Source organism: Planococcus citri, chromosome 4, assembly GCF_950023065.1.
Source record: "Planococcus citri chromosome 4, ihPlaCitr1.1, whole genome shotgun sequence".
In the NCBI taxonomy this organism is placed as follows: Eukaryota; Metazoa; Arthropoda; class Insecta; order Hemiptera; family Pseudococcidae; genus Planococcus; species Planococcus citri.
In genome coordinates, this window is record NC_088680.1 from 65,000,619 (window position 1) to 65,010,963 (window position 10,345).

The window sequence follows — 10,345 nt, forward strand, 5'->3', positions numbered from 1 at the left end:
TAATCAACCCTCCTTCAAATTTCAATGTTTTTTTTGCTTCCCTTGACAAATTTTTCCCATCTCATTTTGCTCAAATATTGTAATTTTTTACCAAATTTTGGTACATATTTTAATTTCACAATAATAGTCAGGGAGCCCGTATAAGGATCAATTGCACCCCCCTGCCGATCCTCCGGGACAACTTTTTCCTTAAAGGGAAATGAGCAGGCAAAAATTCATCACCTGTCAAAATTTCAAGTGCTAAATTGCGTTTTTCGATTATTGGTGAATTTTTGAAAATCAAATTTAGGCCAAAAATAAGGAAAAAATCAAAATTTTACCAAATTGACCAAGAAGGATGAAATTTGGGATATACCCTATTTTCAACATGCCAAATCGATTGAAAACGGTTTAAACCCGTTTTGAGCAGTTCTGGAGCCTCCAGCAGATTTTTGATACTCGAAATTCCCACAAAATTCCATCAAATTGGAATTGTAAAGCTGAAATTTATTCTGAAAACTAGTTTCAATACGCTACGAAGTACTGCAGGTGAATTTCAAGTCGTTTTGGAGCCTCCACCGACTTTTTGAAAATTCCTGAAACCTCCAGCAGATTTTTGAAACTTTAAATTTTCACAAAAGTTCATCAAATGGAGATGGATAGCAGAAATTTACTCTACACTCCAATTTTAACACCCTCTGACAACGACTTGAGGTTGGTTCAAGATATTTTAGAGCTTCCAGCTACTTTTTTGAAAATTTCTGGAGTCTCCAGCAGATTTTTGAAACATTCATCAAATGGAGATGGAAAGCTGAAATTTACTCTACACTCCAATTTTAACACCCTCTGCAGACGACTTCAGGTGGGTTCAAGTCATTTTAGAGCCTCCAGCGACTTTTTTGAAGATTACTGGAGCCTCCAGCAGATTTTTGAAACTCGAAATTCCCATAAAATTCCATCAAATTGGAGTTGTAAAGCTAAAATTTATTCTAAAAACTAATTTCAATACGCTACGAAGTACTGCAGGTGAATTTCAAGTCGTTTTGGAGCCTCCAGCGACTTTTTGAAAATTCCTGAAGCCTCCAGCAGATTTTTGAAACTTTAAATTTTCACAAAATTTCATCAAATGGAGATGGAAAGCTGAAATTTACTCTACACTCCAATTTTAACACCCTCTGACAACGACTTCAGGTTTGTTCAAGTTATTTTAGAGCCTCCAGCGACTTTTTTGAAAATTACTGGAGCTTCCAGCAGATTTTTGAAACTTTAAATTTTCACAAAATTTCATCAAACTGAGGTGGAGAGTCGAAATTCATTATTCAAACTAATTTCAATACGCTACGAAGTGGACTGTTGGTGGATTTCAAGTCGTTTTGGAGCCTCCAGCGACTTTTTGAAAGGTCGTATGACGTTTTTTTTGGAAAATTGAAATTTCCTAAAAGTAGCTGGAAGCTTCAAAACCATTTGAAACCACCATACAGTCTGCGATGTAAATTTCAGCTTGCCAACTCCATTTGATAAATTAATGTTGGGGAAATTTCAAGTTTCAAAAATCTACTGGAGGCTCCAGTAATTTTCAAAAAAGTCACCGGAGGCTCCAAAATGACTTGCAATCCACCAGAAGTCGTTTTCAGAGGGTGTTAAAATTGGAGTGTAGAGTAAATTTCAGCTTTCCACCTCCATTTGATGAAATTTTGTGAAAATTTAAAGTTTCAAAAATCTGCTGCAGGCTTTAGGAATTTTCAAAAAGTCGCTGGAGGCTCCAAAACGACTTGAAATTCCCCTTTAGTACTTCGTAGCGTATTGAAATTAGTTTTTAGAATAAATTTCAGTTTTACAACTCCAATTTGATGGAATTTTGTGGGAATTTCGAGTTTCAAAAATCTGCTGGAGGCTCCAGAACTGCTAAAAACGGGTTGAAACCGTTTCCAATCGATTTGGCATGTCGAAAATAGGGTATATCCCAAAGGGTATAGGAGGATTAGGTACGGTTTTGGGCCCAGAAATGGATTTCGACGAAATTCACACCAAAGGTTACCCATGATGAGAAGATACGCTCAAAAAATTTTCAGACCCCCAGACCTTTTTTTCAGGGGGGGAGGGGCCAAAATGTGTTTTTTAAACTTTATTTTCCAGTGTTTCGCCAAAAGTAGATAAAAATTTCGCGTTTTTTTGTATCGATTCTTAAGGGTAAGGGGAAGCCCCTGAAATTTTTTCAAAATTTTTCGGACCATTTTTCACCAAACTGTGGCGTTTTGAAAATTTTGAGCGGCCATTTTGTAAAGAAGTTGCGGAGGTACAGTCGCCATTTTTTTTCCTAAAATACGTTATTTAGTCAAGATTATACCATAAAAGTTTCAACGAGTTTGAGTTGGTGCAACACTGTCAAAAAAAATAAAAACTGACCACGCGTCATATTTGCCGGGGGTTGGGCATGATAGTCCACGGCGCTATCGTGGGAAGTTACGTAGCGTTCGCGCGCGTTACTGTCGTTCGTGGTTGTCTCATAGTCCAGTCAAATAGGGGGGGGGGGGAAATGGGTGAACCACATACTCGTTATTCCGATCAAATATTTTTTGGTGAATATTGTCAAGAGTAGTGTGGTGAACAACATATTAAAATCCCCCCGACCCCTCCCACAGTGGATCACACCACTTCAAAATCAGATTTTCGTTAAAAACTTCTAAAATATCAACTTTCGAGTCGAATGAGCTTTGTGATCATTTTATGTCCTCTCAAATACCTATCGAATGATCTATCAAACAACTCCCTAGCCCCAAGGGGGTGACGCTACGATCCCTCGAAGTGACGTAATTTTTAGAAATGGGCTCTGTGAGCTTTTGGATTGATATTTGCATGTTAGGTAGGTAGGTACTAGGTAGGTAAAGGTACTTAACGAGGAACTTCCGCATTGAAAGTTTCAGATCTCCAGACCCCCTCATCCCATTTTTGAAAAACACCCTTTTTCTGGAATGGAATAAAAATTATTTTCTCAGCCCCATGTGAACCGATTTTTCTCATTTTTAAGTACGTTGTAAACATTTGTAAGGGGTGTACCCATAAGAAATTTCAACCCCCTCCCTTCATATTTACCCCCTCATAATGACGTTATGATACTGGTGTCGTTCGAACCTCCCAAGCGCAAATGTTGCGTCAGATTTTGTTTTACACTTACCCGGCCCCTGTAGAAGCTCCGGAGGGGCTGGGTGCGAGTAAAACGAAATCTGACGTTTGTATTTCCATTCAGGTAGTTCGGTTCACTTGAAAACTACACAAATATTATAAAAGTAGTTCCGTTTAAAAAACAGTAGAAATTGAGGAGGGGACTGAGGCCCTGGAGAGGCCAGGTAGGTGCAAAACAAAATCTGACATAAAATTTGTGCTCCGTAGGTTTGAAACATATGAAAACACCAATATCATCAAAATAACTATATTTCAAAAATATTAAAAATTGAGGAGGAGGCTGAAGGAGTGAAGACACTTGGGGGGGGGGGGCTTGATGAGTGCAGCAGAAAATCTGACGTCATATTCGTGCTTAGTGGTATCGAATCATGCGGAAAAGACACCTCACTCATTAATAGTTAATTCTTCCAAAATACTCATTTTACCCCCTCTATGACTCGTTTTTTCAAATTTTCACCATGACGGACCTGCCAAAACAAAAATTTCGAAAAAATATATGATATTGAGGGGTCGTAAATACATCCAAAAAACATGTTTAGAAAATTGTTCCTCGCAATTTTCATTGTTAAAAAACATGAAATAAGACGAAAAAACGCCATTTCGAGGGGTATATATGAAGGGAGGGGGTTGACATTTCTGACAATATTCACCAAAAAATATTTGATCGGAATAACGAGTATGTGGTTCACCCATTTTTCCCCCCTATTTGACTGGACTATGAGACAACCACGAACGACAGTAACGCGCGCGAACGCTACGTAACTTCCCACGATAGCGCCGTGGACTATCATGCCCAACCCCCGGCAAATATGACGCGTGGTCAGTTTTTATTTTTTTTGACAGTGTTGCACCAACTCAAACTCGTTGAAACTTTTATAGTATAATCTTGACTAAATAACGTATTTTAGGAAAAAAAATGGCGACTGTACCTCCGCAACTTCTTTACAAAATGGCCGCTCAAAATTTTCAAAAAGCCACAGTTTGGTGAAAAATGGTCCGAAAAATTTTGAAAAAATTTCAGGGGCTTCCCCTTACCCTTAAGAATCGATACAAAAAAACGCGAAATTTTTATCTACTTTTGGCGAAACACTGGAAAATAAAGTTTAAAAAACACATTTTGGCCCCTCCCCCCCCTGAAAAAAGGTCTGGGGGTCTGAAAATTTTTTGAGCGTATCTTCTCATCATGGGTAACCTTTGGTGTGAATTTCGTCGAAATCCATTTCTGGGCCCAAAACCGTACCTAATCCTCCTATACCCTTTCAGCTTTCTTGGTCAATTTGGTGAAATTTTGATTTTTTCCTCATTTTTGGCCTAAATTCGATTTTTAAAAATTCACCAAAAATCGAAAAACGCACTTTAGCACTTGAAATTTTGACAGGTGATGAATTTTTGCCTGCTCTTTCGATCTACCTTTGTAAAGTTTGAAAAATTTCGTGCAAGTCCTATGTTGAAACGCAGAATCTGCGATTTCGGCTGACCTGTCAATCAAAATGGCCGCCATGGAGCCTCCAGTAGATTTTTGAAACTTGAAATTTCCCCAACATTAATTTATCAAATGGAGTTAGCAAGCTGAAATTTACTTCGCAGACTATACATATGGTGGTTTCAAATGGTTTTGAAGCTTCCAGCTACTTTTAGGAAATTTCAATTTTCCAAAAAAAAAACGTCATACGACCTTTCAAAAAGTCGCTGGAGGCTCCAAAACGACTTGAAATCCACCAGCAGTCCACTTCGTAGCGTATTGAAATTAGTTTGAAGAATGAATTTCGACTCTCCACCTCAGTTTAATGAAATTTTGTGGGAATACCGAGTTTCAAAAATCTGCTGGAGGCTCCAGAACTACTCAGAACGTTTTGAAACCGTTTCCAATCGATTTGGCAGTTCGAAAATAGAGTATATCCCAAATTTCAGCTTTCTAGGTCAATTTGGTAAAATTTTGATTTTTTTTCTCACATTTTGGCCAAAATTTGATATTTGAAAATTCACCATAAATGGAAAATGGCATTTCAGCACTTAAAATTTTGACAGGTGATGAATTTTTGCCTGCTCTTTCGATCAACCTCTGTACGGTTCAAAAATGTTTATTGTTTATGCTAGTTCTATTATAATTTCAGTTCCATTTTAAGAAGTCTCAACAATATAGGTAACGTAACATGCAACCGAGGGCTTTACTACAATTTTCCCAACTTTTTTCCGCCAAATTGTCCCAACTTTGTACCCCAGACCCCCTCCCCTACAAATGAAAACTGACTCAAGTCTGAAAGAGAAATAAAATTACAAGTAGTAGATGATGATTTAATTCATGATTTTTTATAATTAAAACACAAGTTCGTTTCACAATGTTCTTAATAGAATAAAAATAACATCATAGTTAAATAAAATAAAATCTAGCAATCTTAGAAGCAAAGACGCAGGAGGCGAACAATAACTAAGAAACTGTAAAGAAAAATTTAACATACGAATGCAACTATGTAATAAGTAATACAGGGTGTTCCGAGAATCGCCGGCCAAAATTCAACTGTAGATATCTAGAATGTTCAAGGAGACTAACAAAAAAACGTTTTTCTGATTGGTTGCCTATCTTGTGATTTAAAGGAGCTAAACACTTCGCAAAACTCAAAAAAATGTACCAATTTTGAAAAGATCATCAAAAATAAGGAAATGTTTGAATCATTCAAAAATACTCACGAACCAAAATACTGGAGTGGGCATACACAATAATTATCATGATGACAAATTGCCTATCTTCAAAATGGAAGGCGCAAACACAATCTTAAAATTCAAAATTTTTAAAATCTAGCGCATGACAAATTTTGAAATTTTGAATCAAGTTTGTCCCTTCAATTTTGAAGATAGGCTATTTGTCATAATAACATTTTTTTTCGTCCATTCGAGTAGTACCTATGTGGGTTATGGGCATAATTTTAAATGATTCAAACGTTTCCTTTTGGGTGTTTTATTTATGATGATATTTTCAAAATGAGTTAATTTGAGTTTTGCTTAGCACGTAGCTCCTTCAATTCGCAGGATAGGCCACCAGTCATGAAATGTTTTTTGGCGTCTCCTCGAGTACCTATATATAGTTGAATTTTGGCAGATGATTTTTGCACCAACTTATGCAAATCACACCCACAAATATTTTTCATTTATTATTTATACACGATGAAATATGGGATGGGAAGCTCCCACATGAAAGTATTTAATGTGAATATTCATATGATTCATTTAATAAGTTTTCAACATCATGATCCTGAGGTAAAAGCTTAGGATAATTATAAGATCATAGCTTAAAGCTATGTACCTGAAGTTATCCTATGTACATATACATCCATATCCACAGTGAAATGCATACAACTAAGCACAGGCCAGCAGCGCAGGGCTAACAGCCATCACTAGCAGCAAACAACGCAACTACCAGTTCTGAACTACCTGGTTGCTTAGTTCCAGATCAAGTGTGAAAGTGACAACAACAATGAACACAAACGTTGCCATAAAAGCAGAGTCGGAAAAAAAATGCATCCAGAGCAGTTCTCGTATTTCTTCCTATAGATTACTTCAAATTGAAGAAATGAAAAAGATGCTCGAGGGCTTTTATCTGATAGATACATAAATAGAATTGGTAGACTGTAACACTTGACCCTTACCACTATCGGTACATACGAGTACAAAGATCTGTACCAGCACCAGCACAAAAAAAAGAAAAAGTAACAATGATTCAATGAATCCGGTGCAGTTCTCATATTTCTTCCCAGATTACTTATTTCAAATTGAAGAAATAAAAAAGACGCTCGAGGGCTTTTGTCTGATAAGGTATACATAGGTAGAGTTGGACGGTGGACTGTACCACTTCATTTGACCGTTACTACCGAAGAGCAAGATCAAGTATTCCATACGTCTTAATCCACCAGAAAATAAGAAAAATTGAAAAAGAACCCACTCTTGAAATGTTGTCTTTTGGGTTGGTATATTGAAAGCTAAATTACATACTAGATTCCAAACTTACTAACGCTAATGGAGTAATTGCTAAATATTAGCACCACTAGAAAATTCAAGATCAAATTCATGTCCAGAGACGATTTTCAGGATGCTCTCTGGGGGTTTTCTGTCAGAGAATACTACACTGCATTTATACATGAGATGGTACATGCCATGATAAAACATACGTAGGTAGTACACAAAATTGGAGGATGTATCTCTGAACAAGCAAGAAAGAGCTGCCAAATTATACAGGGTGTCCCAACTTCGATTGGAAGGCCAACATGTAGTGATGTAGTACTCGGCGATACAAACAAAAAACGTCTTATGATAAGTTGCCTATCTTGTGAATTGAAGGCGCTACATTCGTCGCAAAACTAGAAATTTAGATACTAATTTTGTAGTATTCATCAAAAATAAGGAAATGTTTGAATCATTCAAATTATACCCAAAACACATAGTACTCAGCAAGACAAACAAAATGTGTTATGTGTACAAGTAGTCTATCATTGAAATTGAAGGGGCTATGGGACTTTAAAGGTAAGTAATAAAATCCTTTATTTTGGCCGATTTTTATAATTTTTCAATTTTTGTCTTTTTTATGTAACTTTGGTCTGGTAAAAAAAAAAAAACAGTTCTGAATTAACTTTCATAAAACATACACATTTATTTATGTGCTTCAACTATGTAATCCAAAAATTGAAGGAGTTGAGTAGATATTTGTATAAGAATAATAAAATTTCGATTTTTTCAAAAATTGAATATTTGAATTTTACTTCTATTTGTTTTGATTTATGAAATGAGTAAATAAATTCAAATAATTATGGCAACCTTAACATTACAAAAGTGAATAAAAAGTTCCCTACATTTTCAATGAAGGCAGCACTGGTTCATTTTTGCTAAGCAATAAATTATTGGGAAGGGAGGTGCGATACCAAGAAACTTTCGTTGTAATTTTGTACAATTTTACTAATGCGAAAGAGGAAATTTATTCATTTAATGAATAAATCTTGAAGATATCATACATTTTTGGAATCCTGATAGGTAGTTCATTCTACAAAATTATGTAAGTTTTATGTTAAAATCTCAATTATTTAATATAGAAAGGTTGAAATGAAAATTAGGTATTTTGGTATGAAAGATGAAGTGCTAAAATTGCTTATATTTCTAAAACGAAGCCAAAATTTAGGGTCTGGGCCCTAATTTCAGCAAACTAGACACATTAAGCATCATTTTAAGCTATTCATCATCAAATTTCAATGAAACATGCCTTTTTGAGAGGGGTTTGAAGTGTTGGTTTATAGTTTGTATACATTCGATTTTTTTGTTCAAATTTCGAGTTTTGTTTCATTGGAATGGTGTTTTTGACATTCATTGGGTGTCAAATGGGCGTCAAACTCAAAACCAAAATTACTCATCAGAGAGTCAGAGACCCTCAAACACATGAAAATATTCATCATCATTTTCAAAATCTAATGTAAACAAACACTTCAAACCTCTCTCAAAAAGGCAGGGTTCACTGAAATTTGATGCTAAGTAGCTTAAAATAATGCTGAATGTGTCTAGTTTGCTGAAATATGGGTCTACACACTAGCACCTCATCTTTCATACCAAAATACCTACCTAATTTTCATGAAGTGATTCATAATCTCCATTGGAAACTTCGATATATTCATGAACATGTCTCGCTCCACGTTTCACTGCAATATGGTGACGTTAATAAGCACCCTCATGTCCATAGAAGTCATGGGGGTTCAACTCAATGGTAAAAAAAAAGGGACCAAGTTTGGCATAAACCAACTATTTCAGATAAGATAATATAGTTTGTCATTCTGTCGCTGAATTTATGAGAGCGCTCTCGCTCTTTTCAAAATTTTGTTCATCTCAGCACCTGTTGGCCATCAACACAGTGGTTGAAACCTGTCGAAAATTTTCAATACAAATGATAAAAGTGATAACTAGCAAAATCAAAAATGTACCAATGTTATAAATAATAATTTCAATTGAAAATCAACTTGTTTATTAATTATTCATTACTATACCTAGTTTATATTTTATTGTTGTGTGCTATATTAATCGGCAGATTTGGTTTTAATTGCATAATTTGTACCTAATTATGATTAATCTTGTGTAGACCACCAAAAAAAACCACAACGTGCCAAAAATGGCACTACAATGTAATTTTTCTTCTCTTAGAGGAGTATAGAACCTGAAACGAACGAATTTAACGTTTCAATTTACAATTTCCATGGATATAAAAGTAAGTAGGTACCCAACATGATGCAAAGTTTTTTTTTAATACCTAATGCTGATATTAAAAATTAAACATGTCTGATACAGAAGACAAATATTCATCATTCAGAACAATGTAACAATGATGTTGCAAGTGAGTCAGGGGAATGTAATGCTCCTACCATCAATGACAGTGATGATGAGATTGAGACAAGATGCCAACGAAATCGAACAAGAAGTTATCCTACCAGAAATCTTGGCATTGAGAAACGGACAACAATGGTCTCCAGCTCCAGTTGTTGTAGGCGAAATGCAGCAACCAGCTAAAATCCTAATACTGTGAGGTACTCAGTTAATGAACTAATGGACACAGCAGTCACCCTGTTGAAGCATTTTCTACTTTTTGTTACAAACAATATGATCAGAACCATGGTCAAGTACACAAACAAAAAAATTGCTCGAGCTTGTGAAATAAGAAACCATAACCGAATTAAAAGAAAAAAACACGCGAATAATCAACACCTCATACAAGAAGGCCAGAGCACTGGTTTTCTGACGTCACAACTGGAGGTGATTGCGGCTTCATTGTCTTATAGGAGATTGCCCAATTTCTGAGTTTTTCTTGAATAATTTTTGAATAGTCAATGCTACAGATTTGAATTAAAACCCAGCTTGTAGAGGACAAAGAGTAGATCATTTTTCATGTTTCAAATACCTATGTGCTCGATCAAATTTTCAATTTTCAAAATTTTGATTGAGCACATAGGTGTTTGAAGAATGTAAAATGATCTACTTTTTTTCCTTTACAAGCTGGTTTTTAATTCAAATCTGTAGCATTAACCTTTCAAAAATTATTCAAGAAAAACTAAGAAATTGGGCAATATCCCATAAGACAATGCAACAGTAATCACCTCCTTTGTCTACATCACGTAGACTTCTTGGAGGTAGTGCACAGGCCTTCTTTTATAGGAGGTGT